A 23,674-nucleotide genomic window follows, 5' to 3' on the forward strand; every position below is an offset into this window, starting at 1 on the left:
ATTCAGCAACGTCGGTACAGGCTAAGAGTGGAACACAGTTCAAAGCACTAGGGAATAAAAAGATTCAGCCCCCAGAATGCCAAGGCTGATATTTGATATAAACCAAAGCCGTAGGAAGGATCAAGCCTAATCGGTCCTGACCAGCGACCAGATGTTCTCCAAGGAGAAATCTGACATCTTGAGTTTAATATCGTTTTAACCACAGGAGCAAACTTTTATCAACAATACTCATAATGGGCAAAACAAAATATTCGGCTGATCTTTTTGTTAAGGATTATTATCAGAGAACGTTTTCTAGTGCCGTTCCCTGTCAAAAAAAGGACTGTCTCTTTCTGTTCTCGGCTTGTTTCCTAATTCCTCTTACACGTATTATTTGTATTTCCTGTTTATACATTTACTATGGACCTTAAGAAAGAGACCACGATTCATTCTCTCGGTTTATTGTTTGAGAAATGGTTTGCAACAACAAACCCTTGATATGAGAAAACCAGCTGTGACTGGTTTCGGAGCTCTTGGTCCCACCTGATTTCAGCCTGTGCTGGTTTTCCAAAAGACTGGGGTATCTATTTCCTTTGTAAACTAAGATGCTTTTCCCTTTGGTTCAATTTATTGGGGCTGACTGGTTTTGCTCTGCACTTCACTGGAGGACCCTGTCTTTTCTTTGGCTCACCTACTGTTGCCCTTCCCTATTTGCAGCTCACTGAGGGAGGCAAGTTTCCTTTGTATGTCATTAACGCTTTGTAGTTAGCCAGGAAGCCAAACAAGAATACTAAAGGTCCCTTTCCCATCACAGGGCGGCCCTCATTTTGTTTTTCTGTCCTGAACCTCAAAGCAGCGACTGGCGCAGATATAAAGGCCCCTCTACGCGAAGAGTGATTAATTTCACCGGCAAGTGAAATTTGCACAGCGCTATCAGAAGCGTGGCGAACTCTTCCTTCCAATTGCCGTGGTTAATGCCTTCGTGTTGCATAGCATCTTCGGCCCTCAGCTTCCTTCTAACACAAATGACAAAAGGCATGTGGATTCACAGGAGAGACAATCGTGCTACTGAAAGGCAAAGTGCAAGAGTGCCCGGGGTCTGGAGTCAAGAAGAGTCAGCTTCATGGGGAGGCTCGGGTAAGACACACGTTGGTCCTTTTGTAAGTCAACTTGAGAGGTGTGACTTACATATAGTAAAACTCACCAAGGCCTGGTATTTGGAAGTGCACTTTTCTAGAACCCGTGGCGGACACTGCACCTGTTCAGAGTCAGGAAAGGTGTGTGCAGGTCCTGTTCCTGTCCACCCCACCCCACCCCCATTGTCACTTAATGGCTCTGAGCTCTGCACTGCCTCTTCCGTAAAATGCAAGAGTTGAGCTAGGTGGCGGTAAGGCCCCTCTGAGTTTTCAGTGAATAGTTTTGTTCTAGATGACTCCAGAACCAAACCGAACCAAAACCTTGGGTCTCCCCAAAAGGTTTTTAAGACTCTTAAGAGCGAAGTTCACCACTGAAAGGATGAAGCTTCTGCAGCTCGAAGTTTTATTTTCACAGTCGCTGCTACGAGAACTGCCAAGCACGTCGGGGCAAACGGCTCCCACCCCTTGCTTTCAAACTAACCTGCAGCCCGCTCTCCTGCCTTGGTCACCCCAACCCTGCAGTCAGTACCCACAGTGGGAACAGGAAATCAAGTTTCTCAGAAAGTTCAGGCTTCCTTGGCCGGGCGCCAGATGTCACGGAGTAAAAGTGCGGAAGTCAGGCCCAGAGGGTTCTCTTCCTCCAGTTGCACAGAAACTCTCCTTCCACTCCTCCCTTAAGCCGACCGAAGCATAAATGCAAAACCATTTGTGCAGCTGGGGAAGTGTCCAGCATTCTTCAGTTACGGGTTTGGGGCCCGGTTTCCTCGGTGTTTGAGCAAGACATTTTGGCTTGGTTCAACTTTCCGTCGGCTCGGCCTTGCTGCCCCTCCTCCCCCCACAGCAAATGACTGAGCACTTGCAGTTGGCCACACACGCACATTCCTGGGTCCAGGTTTCTCTCCGGAACTGAAATGAGACATTTACCAACGTCATGTGACAAGCTTCGCCTTTCTGGACAATGCTCTCCCCATGTAATGCTCTCTGGCTTAATTCCTGCAGCTGCGGAGGAGACCGGCAGCCACTCTCTGGCTTTTCTCCTCCAGGTGGACCCCAGAGCCTCATACCTGGGGGCCGTTCCAATGGGAAGATCGCCTCATTGGCTAACTCCTGGCCTTCGCAGCGGCCCGGTGTTAAGTCCTGCAGGAAGGTGATTTCCGTGGAATCTTGCCAACTGGACCAACAAAACCACACCAAAGCCTACATTCAGTTGGATTCATGGGACCTCATCCGAATCGAGCTGCATCCTTAGCGTGGCATCTCATGGCCTTTGACCCCGTTCTAGTGTTTCCAAATTGCACGTCTTCACTTCTAACATACTACAAAATTTTTCTCTTCATTGTGTTTATTGTCCATCTCCTCTCATTAGAACATAAGGGCGTGAGAGCTGGGATTCATGCCTGTTTTCTTTATTACTGAATAAAGAGGTCATCAGGGGCAGCTGCGTGGCTCCGTCTTAAGGTTAAACATCTGCCTTCTTCAGCTCAGGTCATGATGCCAGAGTCTCAGGATCGAGCCCCGCATCCGGTTCCCTGCTCGGCGGGGAGTCTGCTTCTCCCTCTGCCCCTCACTCCTCTTGTGCTTGCGTGCTCTCTAATAAATAAATAAATAAATAAACAAACAAACAAATAAATAAATAAAATCTAAAAAAAAAATAAAGAGGTCATCAGACTGAGGAGGCTGTAATGCTGTGGAGGCCTAGGTAAGCAAACCAAAATCTAAGCCTGTAAATGCCTCAAAGTTACCAAGTTGAAACCCCAAAACAACCGATCGCAAACAGCCAACAAGGCTTGAAGTGATAGCCAATCCGTTATTTCCTTACTTTGCTTCTGCTTTTTCTCTGCATAATCTCTCCCTGAGCTCCTGTCAACGGTGCACTCCTAACCACTTCCCGTTCAGCACTGCCCCAGCCAAATCGATTTTTGCTCAAATAAACTCTGCATGTTTTTAATATGCCTCAGTTTCTCTTTTAACACCAGGAAAGGCTCAAGCTTTGCTGCATAGTTAAACAAATGAATGAATAAGCTCTCACGGAATCCTCTCGAGATCTTTTTCGAAAATCAAATCGTTAAATAAATCAATATATTTGAGTCTATGATGAGTCAAACCACAAAAACATAGAATAAACAGAGTAAGACTGTGTCAACTAACCTATCCAGGGAAGTAAACACTAAGCTTCAAAAGATATACCATATGGAATACTACACAGGAATAAAAAGAAATGAAATATTGACAGATAAAACAGGACAGCTGTCAAAATATTTATGCTGAGTGAAAGAGGCCAGACTAAAAAGGGTATCTACAGTTTGATTTCATTTATATAAAATTAGCCTACAAAATACAATCAGTAGTAACAAAACAGGTCAGTGGTTGCCTGGGTACTGAGGGGGGAGGGGGAGGGATTACAATCAGGCACGAGGAAACTTTTTGGGATGATGGATACGTTCATTATCTGACTGTGGAACTGGTTTTGCAAATCAAAACTCACCACCGCGCACATTTTTAATATGCGCAGTTCGTTGTATGTCAATTACTCGTCAATAAGGCTGAAACATGCAAAAAGAATACATTTAACTGCACCAATCAAGAACCACCCTCTCAGCGGCCAACAGGCAGTTGACCACCTTGACTCTCATTTTCCTTGTCTCTACCTCAAGAGACAAGGAAATGCTACAGACAGGCACTCAATGAACCGGTGTTACGGAGTACATTTACGGAGCACATTTCTGCTTGTCATGATCTGGTTTCTGTTTCAGCAGCAAAGGAACCGTAACTATGATCCATAGACCTTTCGCTTTATAACCTACTTCTCTGTCTCCATTTTCCCCCAAAAGAGCTGTCCTGCACTTTTATCGCTTATTCAATGAGTATTTGTTGTACTGTTTATGAATTCTTTTTCGATTTCCTCTCATCTCTTTTGAATTCCGACCCTGTCTTCCAAGCTGCTGCGTACCCACCTTCCAACTCCCAGTCTCCTTTCCGTAAGCTTATCTTAAAATCTAGGCAGCAGGGTTTGCTCTCCCAACCAACCTACAAATCGTTGCTCAAATGAAGGGATATGTCATCAGTAGGAATGACTACTTAAAATGAAAAGGCGACGGGCGCCTGGGTGGCTTAGTCGGTTAAGCGACTGCCTTCGGTTCAGGTCATGATCCTGGAGTCCCGGGATCGAGTCCTGCATCGGGCTCCCCGCTCAGCGGGGAGTCTGCTTCTCCCTCTGACCCTCCCCTCCTCTCATGTGCGCTCTCTTTCTCACTCTCTCTCTCAAATAAATAAATATCTTTTAAAAAATGAAAAGGCGAGATATTGATCTTTGCTTGACATACCACATCCCTCGTCCCTGCTTGGCATTCTTTCCGGGGGCGGGGGGGGGGGGCACGGGGCGCGGCGGGGGGGGGCGTTGCGCGTCTCGGTTTCTCCAGATGAAGCAGTCAGTTGTGTCTGGGCCGTTCCCATGTGCATTCTAATTTACTAGGTCCCGTTCACACCCTCGTCATTTCAGGAGCTGTCTTCCTTTTTAGATACTCGGGTCCCATTTTCATTACCCACCCGCATCTTCACTTTTCAAAAATTACATGTGACATCATCTTCCCCCAGCGAGGCTAGTGCAGGTGTAACCTGGAAGGAGACAACAGTCCCCCGTCCTGGGCTTGAGTCCTGGCCTTGCAATCTTCTAGACTTTGAGACTGCCAGGGACTCTCAAAACCCCAGTTTCTTTAGCTGTAAAACGAGGCCCGAGGATACTAACCTGCATTTTATTAAAACACAGGATTTTATTGCTACCGAGCAATGGATTAAAACATCAAGGATGAAATGTGCCCTCACTGAGTGAAGGCAGAGTGATGGGTCCCTGACAGTCTCCCTGGGAGTGGGCGAGTTCCCTGCTTGCCTTTGAGAAAATCCTAGGCTCTTAATTGCATCAGTAGTTTTGTTTGTTTGTTTTTGTGTTCTCGGTTTTTATTTCCTCTTCCTTCCACTTGGACATGTCACTAAGCCTAAGGGGTCTTGGCTGGAGAGAGAGATAAATCTCAGATGCTGATGACTTTTACTGCTATTGATCTCATTACACAAAGACCTCTGGGGCCTGTCAGGCATTTCATTAATTGTGTTAACTCTAAGACAGTGGGGAAGTTGGGTGGTTTCCTTGGAAATACCCAAGTTCAGAGATTTAGGTCACAGATTTTCTGCAGCTTTCTTACAGGGAATCAAACATGCGTCCAAGTGATTGAAGTTCTTACATTCAAGTCAGCTTTCGCCCCTCTCCAACCACTTACTAGTGGCCTGACTAGTACTTTCTGGCTGTGGTCCAGATTGAATCGCTCTGTAGATAAAATGGTTTTCTACATTTATTCTTAAATCAAAATCTCTCACTTTTATAAAATGACCTGCATTTATGATCTGCAGGAGACAGCAGGGGTGATTCTTGCGATCTGCTGTACTATGATCTTTGCGCTTTTTTGTTGTTAAAAAAAAAAAAAAGATTCTAGGGGCGCCTGGGTGGCTCAGTCGGTGAAGTGTCTGCCTTCGGCTCAAGTCTTGATCCCGGAGTCCTGGGATCGAGCTCCATGTGGGGCTCCCTGCTCAGCGGGGAGTCTGCTTCTCCCTCTCCCTCTTCCCCTTCCCCCTGCTTGCGCTCTCTCTCGCTCTCTTTCTCAAATAAAATCTTAAAAAAAAGAAAAAGAAGATTCTAGAAGAGGCCAGAGTGAGAGGGTGAAACTAACTCCCTTTCCTGCCAACCCAGGTTCCTCTAAATGTGACATTCAAGGGACAGAAGAGATTACCCTTTCTCCTGGTGAGCAGACCCACTCCCCACACCCACGGTTTCATGTCAACGAAGTTTTCTTTACACACACACACACACACACACACACACACACACACACACCCCTTTAAATTATTTTTAAAATTCAGTCAAATCTTCCTAAGTTGGCCACCCATTTATGAGTGCTGAAAGTCTTCTTTTGCAACGGAGGGAAGTACACCGACTGCTTTTTATTTGCAAAAGCCACCACTGGACCCAGCATCGGAGCTCCGAGAGACCCAAAGGGATGGGAAACTCATTAGCTGCCTATTGAATTCAAAGGAAAACAGGCATTTCCCCCAGATGTGCAGGCCAAGGAACTGGGCTCCTTCTCAGGGGGTAGCACAAAATAGTCGTGCCCATTGTGACACTGGAAATAGTCACAAGGTAGCCTCCTGTGGTCCCCTGGAGGAGAGGGGGGAGAGAACAATCCTCTTGGAATGTGCACAAAAGGAAGGCGCTTCCAGCACAACTGTCAGGGACCCTCCGCACCCCTTGGAGATAATGCCCCCACCCTGCGAGTGGCGAGGGCTAAGCAGGGAGATTGCTGGCCTGGCAAACAGCAGACTAATCCCCCCGGAATGGGGGAGATTTGATATTTGCCTCTGTCTAGTGGCCCAGCACTGTTGGGCGCCGGTTGGGTGGGGGTGGGGGGGGAGGTCCCGGAGACCCACAGGGCAGTGTGCATCACTTCCAGTCCTGCCCCAGCGCTCACGCTTTCTCTTCGGAGGGGACCCGTGGGGCCCATTCTGCAGCGGTGCTGGGGGAGGGCTTGCTGGGGGAAGAGCAGAATGCCCCCCCCCCCCCCCGCCCCGGGCAGCTCGAGGCTCTGTATACACCACACAACAGGTGGCTGACAAGGAAAGATGTGTTCAATTAAAAGCCTGCTGCTGTGTTTACACCTGACATCAGGTCCCTGCTCCGACCGGCTTCCCTTCCCTCCCATTCGATCCACCACAGCTAAGACTTCTGTTGGAGGAACAGCTTCGGAGCGGAATCTGGGGAGGGAGTCGAGTCAGGGAAACGCGACGCCCAGCCGGGGTGCAAGCTGAGCCGGACAGAGTGAGCAGTGCACCGGTTTATAGAAGGGCTGATGCAGAAGGGGAGAGAATGGACACTGGCGGGGCTGGTGCCCCTCTCCGTGGAGCGGATCCTGATCTGACCCGGGGCAACCTGCGGACTGACCTCCCTCGCAACTTTAGAATCCCTGGGGGCTGGCAAGCCCCATTCCAAGGAACTTCCCATTTCACGTAAACAGGCTGTTGCGGAGGGGGGAGGGTTGCTTTCTGTTGCGGAGGGGGGAGGGTTGCTTTCAAGTCACTCTCATCTTTATCCTGGCCAAAGGGCAGACCGTGGTGGCCCCAAAGCAAAGCAAACACAAGAGCACGAACTCGGACTGTGTTCCCACTGTGCAGCCCAGGCCCCTGGCCAGTACCTGGGGCTCCTCCTCCCTCCCTCCCTTGCTAAGCCATCATCTCTACCCGTTCCCAGTGGAGGCTCCCATCTACCTCCAGCCCAAGGCCTCTTCCCCAAACTCATTAGAAGGATGACATCCCCAAAATGATCATACCAGTTGTACTGTTCTATTTTTATTACGAATTGTCAGATCGCTTTACTTCCCCGCTTCGAACCTTCCATGGTGTCCACCGCGTGAAAACCAGATGGCAACAGTATGCGGCCCATGGACTTCTTTCCCCGTGGCTCATACCCTGGGACTTCCTGGCAGGCAGCATAGGTCTTCTCCCCCCACCCCCAAAACACAGCAGGCAGCTTCTCACCCTCCTCCCCGCCCCCCCCCCCGCCCCCCAGGGCCTTTGCACTTGCCGCCTCCCAGCCTAGGACATTTTTGTCTAACCGGTTCTCTCCTGGCTGGCTCACTCCTGTCATTCTTGTCCAGTGCATGCTCTCCTTCCCAGTAGCGAGGCTTCCCCAGACACTGGAGATAAATCCACCCCTCCCCCCATCCCTTCCGATCACCTTGGTTTCCGTCCTTCATAGGATTTCTCCCACTCAGAAATGATTGTCTTCACTCCTTGACTGACTTGCTGATTGTCTATCTTAGAATTTATATTCTCCTAAGGGCAGAGATCCTGCCTGACTTTTTCAAGTTATATTTATTGAATGAATAAATGTCAACAAACACAGGCCAGCTGTCTCCCACTGCCTCCCTACCCAGGATTCAACTGAGAAGTCTTCAATTCCTGGAAACTTCACTACCCACGCCATACTTTCCCTCCCCACCTCGCCTGTTCCCCACCCTTTCCCCCCGCAACACACACCTTCCTCACACCACCTCACCCTCCCCCAGCGCCCCACTATCCAGGAGTCCTAGATACACTCAGATCCACGCTCAGCACAGAACTGCCGTGTCTCTCCCAAATTCCTGGAGCATCCTTTGACGGTCTTATTCATATGTGAATCCCTAACATATGCTTGACCCACACGCTCAATAAATACTTGCTGAATGTCACAATAAACTAATAAATTGAGGAAAGGGGCTTATTAGCGCAGCCGGTGGCCTATTTTTATACAGGGTTGTACTGGGAATCAGCGAACTTTTTCTGTAAAGGACTAGATAGTGAATATTTTAAGCTTTTTGCAGGCCATACAGTTTCTGTTGCAATGACTCAGCTCTGCCCGTGTGGCAGGGACGCAGGAACAGGCACTGCGATAAGGAATGAGCAGGCCGGGTGCCGCGAAAACTTCATTTACAAACATATGTGGTGGCTTGGATCTGGCACCTACCTAAGATCACATGTTCCTTGTTTAGTCCTAAAACGCCTTAAAGAAGATACAATTATTTCCTTCTTGCAGAGGAAAAAAATGGAGACTCAGAGGGGCTGAGTAACTTGCTTCAAGTGGTAAAGCAGACCTTTCTGCTCTAGAGCCTATACGAAAAGACCTGAGGCGTCGCCTAGGAAGAAGGAGGTACTCATCAACTGGGAAAGACTGAGGAATCAAGAGGTGATCAGCAAAGCGCTTTCTTAAAAACACTTCGGATCCATAAGCAAGAACGTTTAAAATGAAAGATTGTTTTTCTTTGTTATTTGGAGATGTGGAACATTCAAGTGATTTGAAAGAAAAGAAGATGTCCAACAAGATACAGATTTGGAGAAGCTCCTTGGGCTCTTGCCTGGCACAAAATGTTCAGATGTCCTGAGCTGTCCGGGCCTGGAAGTCTGGGAGGGGGCCGGGTGTTCAGGGAAAGGTGGTGGCCGGCTCGTACGGAGTGCCAACTCTGCAAGCTTGGTCTCCCCTCATTCTCAATATTACCCTGCAGCTCGTCAGGGGTGAGCCTTCGTTAACAAGAAAAGGGAACCAGTTCAGATCCCTGTGCGGGCCACAGCAGCCTGCCCCGTGAGAGCGTATGAACCTTGATCTGCCAGAGAAAGTGACTCAATTCGACCTTAAAGAGATTCCCCCGCCCCAACTCTTTTCTGCCTTTGTTTCGGTGTCCTATAAAAATTATAAAACAAAACTAAAAAGCATAAAAAGGCTCTTAATCTCAAAGCATAAGGCATTAAGAAGCTAAGCCAAGTTTCGATCTATATAGGCCACTGGGTACAACTTGAGAATCTTCTCCCTTAGAACACGGACACGAACATCGTCTACCTAAGCTAGGGCGGGCGATGCTAAAACCTCTGCAGGGTCCTACTTTGATATTCGCTTCGATCTGTGTCTATGGGGAGAGAAGAGAGAGAAAGAGGAAGAAGCTGGCTCTGCCACCCATGGCCTCGGACAGGTTACTTGACCTTTGTGCCTCAGTTTCCTGTCTGTGAAATGGGCACGGGGATATTAGACCTCACAGGGCTTTTCTGAGGCCTACACACAACCTACACAATATAAGATGCCATTCTCCTGAGAGAGGAAGTTCTCCCGGTCATTACTGTCAGCTGAAAAGAGGAACCGCGAAAGTTGTCAGCACGACAGTGGGCCTTTGATTCCAGCCCCTCGGTTTAAAAATAGGGAAACGGGGGCCAGGATGCATTAGTGACACACGGCATCTAGACGCAAAGCTGGAGTGTCTTTATGGACCGATGCTCTGAGGATGTTTAAAAAACATGTTTTCAGCTACCTATTTTTATAATGCATGCCCTTACGATTCATTTAGTAACATAAAAGATATGCTTCGTGTATATATATAACATTTTATAAACAGCTTCTCTACACATCTCTCTAGTAAAATGACACATACTTGAGTGAAAAGCCAAGTTGGTGTTTCAGAGTGTTAGGGTTTCCGGCACAGCATTCCGGCCTGTTCCTAGGCCAAGATGGATGGATTAAAAATAGCCCCTTGGAAACTGATTATTGTCTTGTCCCATCCAACTGATTATTGCTTTGTGATAAGCTTGTACAGCATTTTTTGAAGTTATTCCCCCCATATCTATTAGATAAAAAATGAATAAACTTTTTTTTAAAGATTTTATTTATTTATTTGAGGGAAAGAATGAGAGAGAGAGAGAGAGAGCACATGAGAGGGGGGGAGGGTCAGAGGGAGAAGCAGACTCCCCGCCGAGCAGGGAGCCCGATGCGGGACTCGATCCCGGGACTCCAGGATCATGACCTGAGCCGAAGGCAGTCGCTTAACCGACTGAGCCACCCAGGCGCCCCCAAAATGAATGAACTTTTTAAAGGAGGAATTCCACTCCTGAAAATACATCTCACAGAATTTCTTTGGATAAATCCACATGATCCTGTACAAGGACCCTCACTTTAGACACTTTCCATAACATTAAAATATCCAGCAGACACCTCATTCTAAATAAATGCTTAATATCCTATTTTGTTATACTATAAATTATCTGCCTTATGTCCTTTACTTGGGTATTCAGCTTTTTTTTTTTTTAAGATTTTATTTATTTGACAGAGAGAGACACAGCGAGAGAGGGAACACAAGCAGGGGGAGCGGGAGAGGGAGAAGCGGGCTTCCCGCGGAGCAGGGAGCCCGATGCGGGGCTCGATCCCAGGACCCTGGGACCATGACCTGAGCCGAAGGCAGACGCTTAACGACTGAGCCACCCAGGCGCCCCATTTTATAATTTTTTTTTAAGATTTTATTTATTTATTTGACAGGGAGAGGCACAGCGAGAGAGGGAACACAAGCAGGGGGAGTGGGAGAGGGAGAAGCGGGCTTCCCGCGGAGCAGGGAGCCCGATGCGGGGCTCGATCCCAGGACCCAGGGACCACGACCTGAGCCGAAGGCTGACGCTTAACGACTGAGCCACCCAGGCGCCCCTGGTCTTCAGCTTATTTCAAACTTTCTCTTCCCACAGTCCGATACTATACCAATTCTTGTGGGGAACCTTTGCACCGAATCACCTCTCTGAAGAGAGAAAAATGGTGAGGAGTTGTAGATCTAATGCTAGAACACACCCACCACCACACAGAGAATGAGAGAGACAGCACAATTAGGGAGTTAATTAAAACCCACTGCACCTCGCGCGGTGCCCTCTGACAGGAGGGAGGGTGGCCCGGGGGCACAGAAAGCCTCTCCTCACGAAGAAAGGAATCATCCCAGGATTGGCTGGCAGTCATTCTAGCTACTGATCTGTCACGGGCTCATTCTGTGGTGATTTATGGAGAGAAAAACGTGCCCCCAGCTCTGATTCTTAAAGTACGAAGGGATAAGCACCCAGGGAGAGTTGACTGTGCAGGAAACCTCGGCTGTTCTTTGTCCACACGATACAGAGAGAGGAACCACAGTGGCGATGGGGACCCTTAGCTCTCAGTACCCGTCACACAGCATCCCGACTTAGAGATCCTAATGACACAACGGAAGTGAGGAGAACAAATACAATGAAACCTCTCTTTTCACCACAGAGCTCCGAACATGAATTAGATCTGTAAATAGGCCTTGCTGATGGTGTCGCTGGGAACTAAACCTCACACAGCTAAATAAATGTAAAATTCATTTTAGAACAGAATCACCCGTTGTAATCAGTGATATTAAAGTGTGAGTTGCTTTCAGGGGGAAACCAGAAACAGATAGGTTATTTGGGCCTACTGTTATCAACTGCTCCCCCACTGAGCCACACAGAGAGGTACGCCGGCCTAGACGGTCTCACCCGGGGAAGAATACAGGTTATGGGGGGCCGGAGTGTGTGGTGAGAGTCAAAGTGATTACTGACAAGATAGGCTAGGTGGTTAGGTCAGATTTATCGAATCAACTCATCAGTTCATTCATCGGTTAGATATTTCTTCAAGCCAGTTTAGAGGCAAAAGAGAATAGAGGAGAGGCCTTTTAAACTCGGCGTCATTCCTTAGGTCAGTCACAAAAATAACAAACATTTAAATAGAATCTATGCCGTAGGACAGCTTTTAGCAGAAAGGAATTACAGCCTGCAGCTTTTAAGATAGCGAGTTCCCCTTCCTTTTCTCTTTCTGTTTGGTTGTCATGGGAGTCTGTGTTTGTGGGGAAATTCCGAGTCTATTTGCTACAAGGGACTGTCTCTGATTTCTTAGACTAATATTCTTCCAAGTAGCCATAGCAGGAGGGTGTGGGTTTACTGAATGGGAGTTAGGCAAAAGTACATTTCTTAAAACCAGATTCGATCAGAAAGGTGTTTATTGGAGATGGGCTCGAGGCACCGCGGAAGACATCAGGTGGAATATTTAATTTCGTTCAAGCGAGTCTTATAATTTGAAAGTCTACCTCAAGCCTATCATTCGGGAAAGTATGCAGCCAATGACTTCCTGATACACCCAGGGAGGCAGGAGAGAGATGAAAACGTGTGTGAAAATTTATCACCCAATTGTCCGAGACGCCTCAGAGAGAAGTGAGTGATTCGGAAAACGAAGCATGCTTTCTGAATATGGGCAAGGTAGGCAGTCCCCCCAAACCGCTGCTGAGTCCAGGCAACATGGCAGAAAAGCACATGGCTGTCGAGTCAGATGGCCTGGCTCGTTTCTGACAAAGTTACTAGATCTCAGTTTCCTCATTAAAATGGAAGACAAAACTTCCTGCCTTGAGGATGGCTGGAAGGATTATGGGAAATGGCCAGCGTCAGCTCTGTGGTAGCTGCTCAGTAAGAGGGGCCTACTTAGTTCTGCTCCACCTCTGTGTCTCTTCCAGGTCCAGCTCCCAGCAGCCCCTAAATGGCTTGGCTCCTGTGCGCGTAGAACTGAAAGCTCTCCTCAGCAGAGACAACAGAAAATTGGGGGGTGCTGCTCAGTAGGTGACCATGAGCAACCCAGTCTATTGTTCCCAGTCCAGAGCACTCTGATAATTGTTCAGGAGGTGGAAATAGTCATCATGATTACCTGGCGTAGCAGACTGTTTGGCTAAGTAGAAAATAATCCATTCGATCTGTTAGGTGTTTGTAATGCGTTCCCTACCATCCATATGGCGTTCTGTCAGATTCTGGGGAATACGGGACAAAGCGAAATATGGTGGAAAGCGGACCAAAACCAAATTATACAGTACAAATAGGTATGATTTGGGCCCCAAAATGGAAGGAGAAGGACTACCAGATTGACGGCGGAGAATGGCGTTTACTATTTGCTAGTGTTTTCAGATAGCATTGTTAAGCATTCACCTGCCCGGTTCTTGTTATTTGTAATCCCATGAAAGATGCTGTTATTAACACAGTAACAATTAATAATAACAGTAATGAAAGGCATTCCGTGCTTCCTGTGGGCCAGGCACTGGGCTAGAGGCTTTGCATGCATGACCTCCTCAGCGCTCTCTCAGCAGCCCGTTGCCACTGGCCTTGTCTTTCTCATTTTAGAGATGAAGAAACTGAACCTTGGAGAAGTAAACTCACTTAACTCCTCACAGCCAAGGAGCAAGGTTACTGCTATTGGAACTCGAAGCTGATGTCAAATCTTCCTTTTCCCTGTACCACACCGCCCCAAGGAAAAGGAGCTGCTTAGGAATGTGGGAACTGACAGGTGTTCGCCCTTTAGTCCAACCTTCTCTCTCGAAGGTTACGGGAGGGAATGACATTTCCGTGCCGGGCCGGGTCAGTGGGAGGGTATGAACTGCGGCAGAGAGGCGTGCCAGGAAGGCCTGGCCGTGGTTTTCCGCCTGGAAATGCTGAGAGCCGTCGAGCAGTACTGCCACAGCACCTGGGATATGTCAAAGGCCCGCGGACGTGAAGGATCTGACAAGAGTGATATTTAACTTTACCAGGAGCTTGCGTCAAAAGACCCAAAGGTTTAAATTCCAGGCTGTGAAAGTCCAGGCTAAAATACGATGAACCGAAGCAATGGAGGGACCTTCCTGCCAACAAACGGATCTCCTAAGTCTTCAGCATGAACACATCCAGAAGCAACAAGGCCTTAAGAAGATCCTGTGCTCACTGCCACCACAGGTCCCTGCAGGGTCCCTGCCTGGGCCGCGGGCCCCAGCGCAACAGGCAAGCACCCTGCCTTCCTTACCACTCCCAGGCAGGATGCTCACAGTTGAGAATTGGAAATTGTCCTACATTCCTTTACAAGAGGAATTCAGTCGCCATGTTCCCTGGAGAATACAAAAGAGGCCATATGGTGTCATTTGCTGGCCTCCACCGCCTGCCCCAAATTCTGCAACCCACCAATTCTATTCCCTGACATTAAAGGGAACAAAGTGGGTCTGTTCTCTTTTTGCCTTTTTTTCTTTTTAACTTTCTTATACACTGCGTCCCTGCATGAAAAATGAGCCTATGGTTTCACTTCCAGTGTGGTCAATGTGTGGAGTGCTAAGGACAGGGCTTTCAGATGGAACTCAAGTCTGGGGGAGTCCAGAATGTCACCTACTATGATGACAAGGGCCGGGATTCACAACAGGGGCCACTCTTGAGACTGGTACACCCATCCACAGACCCTGCGGGGGGGGGGGGGGGGGTGCGGGACATGGGGCGGGCACAGACGGCCACCAGCTGCCTTTTACAGACATTTGCACTGGAAGAGAAAAAGCCACCTCATCACTGAATCCACACAAATGTCAATAAACATTTACACTAAGGATTCTCAACAGTATCAGGGATCTGAAATTTGGATTTGAGAGACCTCTTTGGGAATACAAAACCGACATCCGACCCCTGCTTTGGGGCACTTAGAATCAGATGCAGAGACAAGACACCAAACCCCAGAAACGGTCTGTGAAAAAGGGAATTCGATCTATGTCTTCCTTATCACACAACTTTGCCATGAATGCCACGAAGGCTGTTTTGGCAGCGGATTTACCTAGAAGGTCAGCCAAGGGACCGGGAAACATCTTCAGCGGGGGTGGGGTGTGTCCTGTATGGGCGCTCAGGGGGCTAGCTCTACACAGGTAAACTACAGTGACACCAAAGTGTCATTAAGCAATGGCAAGGGGAAAGAATACAGTCACCCAGCCTTCCACTGCTGCAAGAGTGGTGTCCCCAATATTTAGTATGGCCCAGAGGTAAGGGAGTTGAAAACCTGGGCTTTTAGTCCGTATTTTCCAAGTGCAGAGTTGAGTACGATTGTCAAAGCCTGCGACTTTTCTGGTCCGGGTTTTTTCCTTTATAACACAGGCAAGGCATCTAATGCCCCTTCAAATAATTAAAAAAAAAAAAACAAAAAAAACCTTGTGACTTGCAGTTGTGTGAGCTCAGAGGAGGACAGTTTCACAGAGAAAAAGACCTCTCCGCAGAATGGACGGGCGGAAGTGCAGAGGTGAGCGGGGGAGAATGTCGGAGTCCAGAGAGGGAGACGGGCAAGTCCTCGAGACCAGTGTGGCTGGTGCAGAAGCTTCCGGAAGGCTGGTTGCAGGGAGGCACGCTGGAAAAGCAGCTGGCCAGAGAGACTTGGAAAGCTCTGCGTGATGGGTACAAATGATACCACGTGTTGGCAGGGGCCGTCTCCCGGGCCTGCAGGCTTTCCTTCCTTCTGTGACTGGCCTGGTTCTGTTCCTTTTCGTCCTCCATGGTGAATTAGAATAGCTATCACTGATCAAAGATTCTCTAGCATCAGGCACCGCTCCGTGGCCTTCCCGTATTGCCTTACTTCATTCTCACAACAACTCTAAGGCATAAGCTTTACGACTCTTCCTATTAAAGATAAGGAACTTGAGGCACAGAGATGTTAAGTCACTTCATTAGGGTCACGCGGTTAGTACATGGTCCAGTTCAAATTCGTACTCTGAAGACTGAGCCCCATCTCCGTCCTCCAACCCGAAAGACCCCTTTGCTGAAAAAGCTCGTTTTTTTAAAAAAGATTTTATTTATTTATTTATTTGAGAGAGCGAGAGAGAGGGAGAGCACAGAGGGAGAAGCAGACTCCCCGCTGAGCAGTGACCCTGATTCAGGGCTCGATCCCAGGACCCTGAGATCATGACCTGGGCCAGGGGCAGAAGCTCAACCGACTGAGCCACCCAGGCGCCCCCAAAAATCTCGATTTTTGAGGGTTCAGCCAATAGAGCAACACAGGAAGTCTCTGCCGTTTCTCACGGTAGTTTACCTGTGTAAAAAGCCAGCCCCCGAGGGGTGCCCATAAAGGACACATCCCATCCCTGCTGAAGATGTCTCCCAGTCCCTTGGCTGACCTTCCAGGCAAATCTGCTGCCAAAAGAGCCTCCGTGGCATTTATGGCAAAGTTGTGCAACAAGAAAGACATAAATCTTATTCCTTTATTCACAGACCACACTGGCTTTTGTAGCTTCTGGCCGTGCAGTGACAACTAATCCGTGCTATGGGGCCACCCCCTTGGGTGCCTATCCCTTTCGGTGCTTTTAATCTCCAGATGGGCAAAGAGCAGACCCAAGAAGAAAGGATAGGCTGCATATTCAATAATATGATATAGGGAAAGATAATTCTGCAATTAAAAAAACAGCTCTATTGTGCCTGCAAGAGCAAGTGCAAGTGTCCCGTTCTTCCTGCGCCCCTTTCAGTCTGCACTGGAGGTCATTCGCTTGCATAACATGGAGGAACCCAGAGGGCCGCTTCCTCATTGTAGCACCAGACGCCGCGGGCCCCCAACTGTTATGAAACAGCACGGAGCTTCACAACAGGAAGTCCAATCCACGGCCTGTAAATAAAGCCCTTCCTTCTCGTTTAGCAGGCCTCAGAACTTCCCCCTCCTTAGTTCCAAATCCTTTCACAGATGTTTACTGGGGAGTGTGGACTTGCTTCTCCCTCTCTGAGCTCCTCCAGAGGCGTAGGGCAGAGTGAACTGGGTTTCTGTCATCTACCTCTCACTTTATGTTAAAAACAAGCAAAGGAGAAAGCCATGCCGCCTCTGTTGTTCGCGGAGAAAACTGGAAATCACAGAGGAAAGGCCCACTTGATGGAGCCTGTCTTTCTTCTGGATATCTGTTGAGGTGGAATCTAGCAGCATCACTCTTCCCTTGAATCAAAATTTCTCTTTTAATTCACCCCCGGCACACCCTGCTCAACACCAAACCCGGGAACCTGAATCAGGCAAGAGTTATCTTGTATATAAATCTTGGCAAACATCATAGGAAGTGTCAAAAGAGTTCTGTTAAGTAGCTCCTCTCGCTCAGCAACTACGGTTCCTGCCAGGCAAACAGGGAAAAATACGAATTCGTCTGGGATTGTGCACAAGAAGAAGACTGAAGGGGGTTCCTGAAAACTTGTGCAGCTAATAAACATTGCATGCCCACAGCCAGGAAGGCGCCCTCAAGGTCAGAATCCCTCCTGACAGGTGTGTTAGCTTCCTATGGCGGCTGTAACAAAGTACCACAAACTCGGTGTCTTCCCACAACACAAATCTGCCATCTTACGGGTTTGCACATCAGAAGTCTGACGTGGAGCTCGCTGGGCTCAGAGCAAGGAGTTGGCAAGACTGCACTGCTCTCTGGAGGGTGAGAAACCATGCCCTTGCCTCGTGCAGCTTCTAGAAGGCTGCCCGCCTGCCTTGGCTCGGGACCCTTCCTCCCTCCCCACGGCCCACCACGCCAGGCCCCATCCCTTCCTTCCTCTGCCTCTGGTTCTCTCTTCCACGGTCACTCCTTCCGCCTTCACTTTTAAGGACCCTTGTGATTACCTTGGACCCGCCCAAATACTCCAGGACAGTCGCCCCATTTCAAGGGCATCTGATCGGCAGCCCTGATGCTGTTCTCCTTTTACTGCGACGAGACCCTCATGTTTACTAGGAACTCAAATGCAGCTAAAGTGCTCTCTGGTGACACCTGAAGTAGTCTGAACAATAGCCACCCACTCCTGAAGACTCTTCCGGCCCCGCAATGTACTCTGGACGGGGTTCGTTTTCCACTTCTTACTACAGCCTGAGAAACAGACAATGCAGATGCTAATACTCTCATTAACAGATGAAAACCGATCTGACGGGCAGAAGATTAAGGTCCGCGGGGCTACTGAAATCACACTGGCTTTCATCCAGCCACGAAAGACACACTTTTCCCTGCCTTTTCAACCTCTAGGCCCTCACCCATGGAGGGCCGCCCCCAGATTCTCGCCCTCTTTTCTTGCCTTTAAAAAAAAAAAAAAAAAAAAAAAACTTATTTTAGAGAGAGAGACAAAAAGAGGGGTGGGAGAGGGGCAGAGGGAGAGAATCTTCAAGCAGCAAGCGGACTCCACACTGAGCGAGGAGCCTGACTCGGGGCTCAGTCTCACGACCCATGACATCAGGACCTGAGCTGAAACCAAGAGTCAGACGCTCAACCCGACTGAGGCACCCAGGCACCCCTCTTTTCTTGCCTTTTAAGTTAGGCTCGCCTGCCGGATGAGCCCTTGAGCTAAACTGCCGGCCTCACGGCGGCTGCCCCCAATCCAGCCTGGTCCTTGCCCGCAGCCCCGCCCCCACCCCTACATCCACTACCCAAGTCTGGGTTTGCTGGTGCATCCTGGGAATTGTGTAGAGCATCGATGCTAGAGCTTGGCCTCCTTTGCATCAAGAAAGAAATTCTTGCGGGAAAACAGAAGTTAAGCTTTGATTATGGGAAGCAGAACTTGGGAACACTCTGACTGAACCCTACTTGAAGTCCTATAGGTCACCACTGCAATTGCTTCTGCCATCCGTGGGTGCCCCGCTTTGGGAAAGAACTGCTTTCAACTCAATGTTCAGTCTTCTCTGGGGACTGAGCTGAGGCCGTGTGTCGGTCTGACAGCCCCTTTTGCCTGCAGCCATCTGCTTTTGGGGGGAGAAATGGGGTCCCATTCCACTACTCATACCTCCGCCGTGTTGAGAGTCAGCAGCACCAGGGTGAGGAACGAGCAGAGGCAATGGCCACAAAACCCACAACCAACAAAATTAAGGGGATGATTTTTCTATCTGGGTGCTAGAATGCCATAGGATTTATGGCATTTTCCTGTGCTTTTGGCCTGGGACCAAAAGCACCTTTTTGTGAGTTCTTTGCCGTGAAATCAGAGTTCAGCCAGCAACCGTGGAGTAAAAGAAAAGGAAGGTCGGTAGGGTTTCTTCCTAACAAGCCCGATTGACTCACAAACACGCACGGACGCACACACATGCACACACAAACGCAATTTTGCCAGTGTTGGGGTACTTCCTTTCCTCATTTTTGGAGACCAAGACATTTCTCAATTCCAAGCACCTGCATCTTGAATGACTGGCTCAGCACCACACAGTATTTTCCATTTCCTGTGGAAGTCAAATTGGGTCGAGCCCTGCTAAACCTTCCCAGACTTCCTTCCCCAGGCTACTTCTCTAGCTAGGAATGACTTCTGATTTTCCCAGGCTCACAGCAAATGTGTCCTCAGCGAGGCCTGGGGCACAGCTATGCCCAGGTTCTACAATCCCGAGGCACTGTTTGAAACTACTCGGACGGTGCGCGTCCCGTGGTGGCATCTGTGCATCAGATCTCCAACTAGACGGCAAACTGCTGAGGACTTACTCATCTTGGCCTCAGAGTTGGTCCAGCAAAGGTCCTGCTCAGAACAGGTTCTCAGTAAGGCGGGTGAAAAAATCCGCCAGGTTAGCTCAAGTGGAATTTGGTAGAAAGAGCAAGCTGCTAAATGTAACATGGTATCCTGGATTGGCTCCTGGATTAGAAAAAGCACATGAATGGGAAAAACTGACAAAACCTCAATCTAGAGTTTGATTAACAGTACTGCACCCATGTTGATTTCTTAGCTTTGACCAATAAACAGTGGAAATGTAAGACGTTCACACTCGGGGAAGCTGGATGAGGAGTATATGGGAACTTTCTACTATCTTTGCAAATTTTCTATGAATTGAAAAATATCCCAGAGTAAAAAAGTTTACTCCAATGAAAACAAGCATGCCATTTTGCCTTAAAGGCGTTGCAATGTTTTAAAATGAGTCATATCGTAAGGAAAACGGATCGAGCTTTTCTCCATCCCTCCCTGCGCCACCTCTCTCCTGGGGCCTGGTTCACTGCACAGAGCTATAGAAGGGCCGTAACAGTGGGTGTCCACTCACATACACCACGTCTGGAGTGTGGACACTTAAAAGTATAAATGATTTCGCCATTCACAAAGTGACAGTGAGAAGGGCCACTTGACTTAAAAAGGGTTTTTCCTTTCTTTTCCCAGAATCTCCTGCCGGAAACAGTTGGTATTTGCCAAGCCGAGAGCAGACTCTTGCAGAAACCTCAGGCCCAGGAGAGCCGGACTGTCCCAGAGCCTCGTCCTTGAGACACTTGCCATGGATTGAGATTTGGTGAAGGAGAAGAGGGTGTTTGCCTTTGCTATGCCCATTCCCCAGGCTGGGGAGCTGTTATGGCTAGAGCTAGGTTAGCTAGATAGGGCCAGGGAAAAGCAGTCTTTGGTTTCCTGGATGGCTTGTCTGGGTCCTGACAAAGCATTCTAGTGACTGATAAGAGAGCTCCACCTCTGCTTGACACCTCTCCAGTTCAACTTTGAACAAAAGAGCGTGACAAAATGTCCAGGGTGAAGTCCAACCTCTGGGTCACTGGTTTGTGGTCCAGAGTGTTCCATTTGTCCTGCGAGCATGAGGGAGATTCCAACTGTTCCAAAGTGAATGACCACTTTCCCCTGGGGGTGACAAGTCCTGACCGCAGAAGGAAGAAGGCAGCCTAAAAGATGTTGGCAAATGCCTTGAAATCCAAAATCTGATCTCTCCCACCCACTCACCACCCCATCCTCACATACTCCGCAGGGTCTCACTGGATACAGACCAAATGGTCTAAAGTCTCAAGTTGAAACAAAGCCCCACGTCGCCATGGAGGCCTATGCCCACCAGAACTGATGGTTTTTGCCTCCATGAAAATAGTGGCGATCAGCTTCCGTCCACTTGGAGATATCAATTTAATTTTTTCTCACTACCGTTGTTCCCATTGTCCTCTGAGAAGAACCTGAGCTTGCAAAAACACTTGGGGAGCCCACCTCTCCCAGGCCCAGCCAGATCGCGGAAGGGGGGGGGGGTGGGGGCTGGCTCCTCCCTCCCAAGCTGCAGGCCCCAGGACATGGCTTCACATGTACAGGGTCGATCAAGGTTGTTGCCAGCGAGACACTGCAGTGAGTGAGCAAGTACGCTCAAATGTAAAGAGCAATGAGGGCAGATTTTGCACGAAGCCTGTTTTCCCACAGACTGGTTCTGCAATCTGTCCCAAACTAAGTCCCCGCTCACGCTCACTCCTGCCTTCAGGGTGGCTCCAGCAGAGGATGGCTCAAGACCGGCGGCAGCCCCCTGGAGGGGACGAGCCCCCTCACGGCACGCACTCTGCTACTTTTATGTGTGTCACAGCCAAGGACCAAAGCTTTCATTTGCAGGCACGGACTGAGCCACACTTGCAGCCCAGACTAGCATGCAGGAGTCTAAGCTCCCGATCTGGCGGGGAAGGAGCCGCTCCCAACGGTATCTGGGGCAACCGTAACCCTTGCTCACGTCTCACCTCCCCAAGTTTCAAGCACCCGTACCGCTTTCCCTCTTGCATATGAGGCATGGCCTCGACCGTGTCTTCAAGCTAGCAACTTCGTCACGTGACCCTGGCAGCGGCCGGCTGAGCTCACCCTCCGTCTGAAACACCTAGGTTTTGCCCAGATAATTACGTGCCTAATGTTGTCATTCAGGCTTGGTACTGGTGTTTCACGACGTTTTCTTTTTTTAAACCGGACTCTTCCAGGGGAGGGGAGTAGGGCAGTGGGGAAATGAAGGAAGAAAAATGCAGGCGTTAACATTGAAGTTTCTCTTTTCAGCTGTGAAGTTTCTCTTTTCAATCTCCCTCATGCTCGCAGGACAAATTTTCAGCTTTCAACCTGGACCCTCGGGGCTCCGAGCGTGGTCTCTGGACCAGCGACATCAGCATCACCTGGCCGGCAGAATCGCAGCCCCACTTAAGACATTTTGAATCAGAATATGCATTTTCACAAGATCCCCGCCTGACTCACGAGCACATTAAAGGCGGGGGGGGGGGGCTCTCGTCCTGGGTGTGTCACGTCACCACGAAGCGTACCAAGCAGTGTCACGAACGCTTACTGACCACACCGCCAGGAGGTCACCTCTAGACCACTCCAAAGCCACCAACCGGTCAATCAACCCATTCTAAATATTAGGTACCATTACTGCTGGCACAAGTTGGTATGGGAATGGTGTTCGACAATTCATTTCAGACTCACACAAAAAAATCGATATATTGGCGGGGATGTGGAGAAAGGGGAACCCTCCTACACTGTTGGTGGGAATGCAAGCTGGTGCAACCCCTCTGGAAAACAGTATGGAGGTTCCTCAAACAGTTGAAATTAGAGCTACCGTTCGACCCAGCAATTGCACTACTGGGTATTTACCACAAAGATACAAATGTAGGGATCCGAAGGGGTACGTGCACCCCAATGTTTATAGCAGCAATGTCCACCATAGCCAAACTGTGGAAAGAGCCAAGATGCCCATCGACAGATGAATGGATAAAGAAGATGTGGTATATATACACAATGGAATATTATGCAGCCATCAAAAGGAATGAGATCTTGCCATTTGCAACGACGTGGATGGAACTGGAGGGTGTTATGCTGAGCGAAATAAGTCAATCAGAGAAAGACATGTATCACATGACCTCACTGATATGAGGAATTCTTAATCTCAGGAAACAAACTGAGGGTTGCTGGAGTGGTGGGGGGTGGGAGGGATGGGGTGGCTGGGTGATAGACATTGGGGAGGGTATGTGCTATGGTGAGCGCTGTGAATTGTGCAAGACTGTTGAATCACAGATCTGTACTTCTGAAACAAATAACGCAACATATTTTAAGAAAAAAGAAAAAGAAGAAGATAACAGGAGAGGAAGAAAAAGGGAGTATGTCAGAGGGGGAGACGAACCATGAGAGATGATGGACTCTGAAAAACAAACTGAGGGTTCTAGAGGGGAGGGGGGTAGGGGGATGGGTTAGCCTGGTGATGGGTATTGAGGAGGGCACATTCTGCGTGGAGCACTGGGTGTTATGAACAAACAATGAATCATGGAACACTGCACCAAAAACTAATGATGTAATATATGGTGATTAACATAACAATAAAAAAATTAATTAAAAAAATCGATATAAATTGATCGCCAAGGGAAGAAATGAGAGATTTTCAAAACTGATGGCGACAACTCATTTGCAACTGTGGACAAGCCTAGGGTGGAGGCAAGAGGAAAGAGCACTGGTCTTGGGTCACGAGAGCCGGGTTGCATTCCCAATGGGCCACTAGCCAGGCAGGGGACCGTGGGCCATCGCTCAGGGCCTCGGGTCCCTTCATCTGTACGGAGAGAGAATGGTAGCTAGACTTAATGATCTTTGCGATCATAACCTATATAACACAACATGGGTCCCCACCCTCCCATGCTCTCTCCATCACCTCTATTCTATTTGACTTTTCTCCAAAACGTTTACCAAAACATCTGCCATAATGCATATTTCTTCGC

Source organism: Zalophus californianus, chromosome X (genome assembly GCF_009762305.2).
Source record: "Zalophus californianus isolate mZalCal1 chromosome X, mZalCal1.pri.v2, whole genome shotgun sequence".
NCBI classification, from domain to species: domain Eukaryota; kingdom Metazoa; phylum Chordata; class Mammalia; order Carnivora; family Otariidae; genus Zalophus; species Zalophus californianus.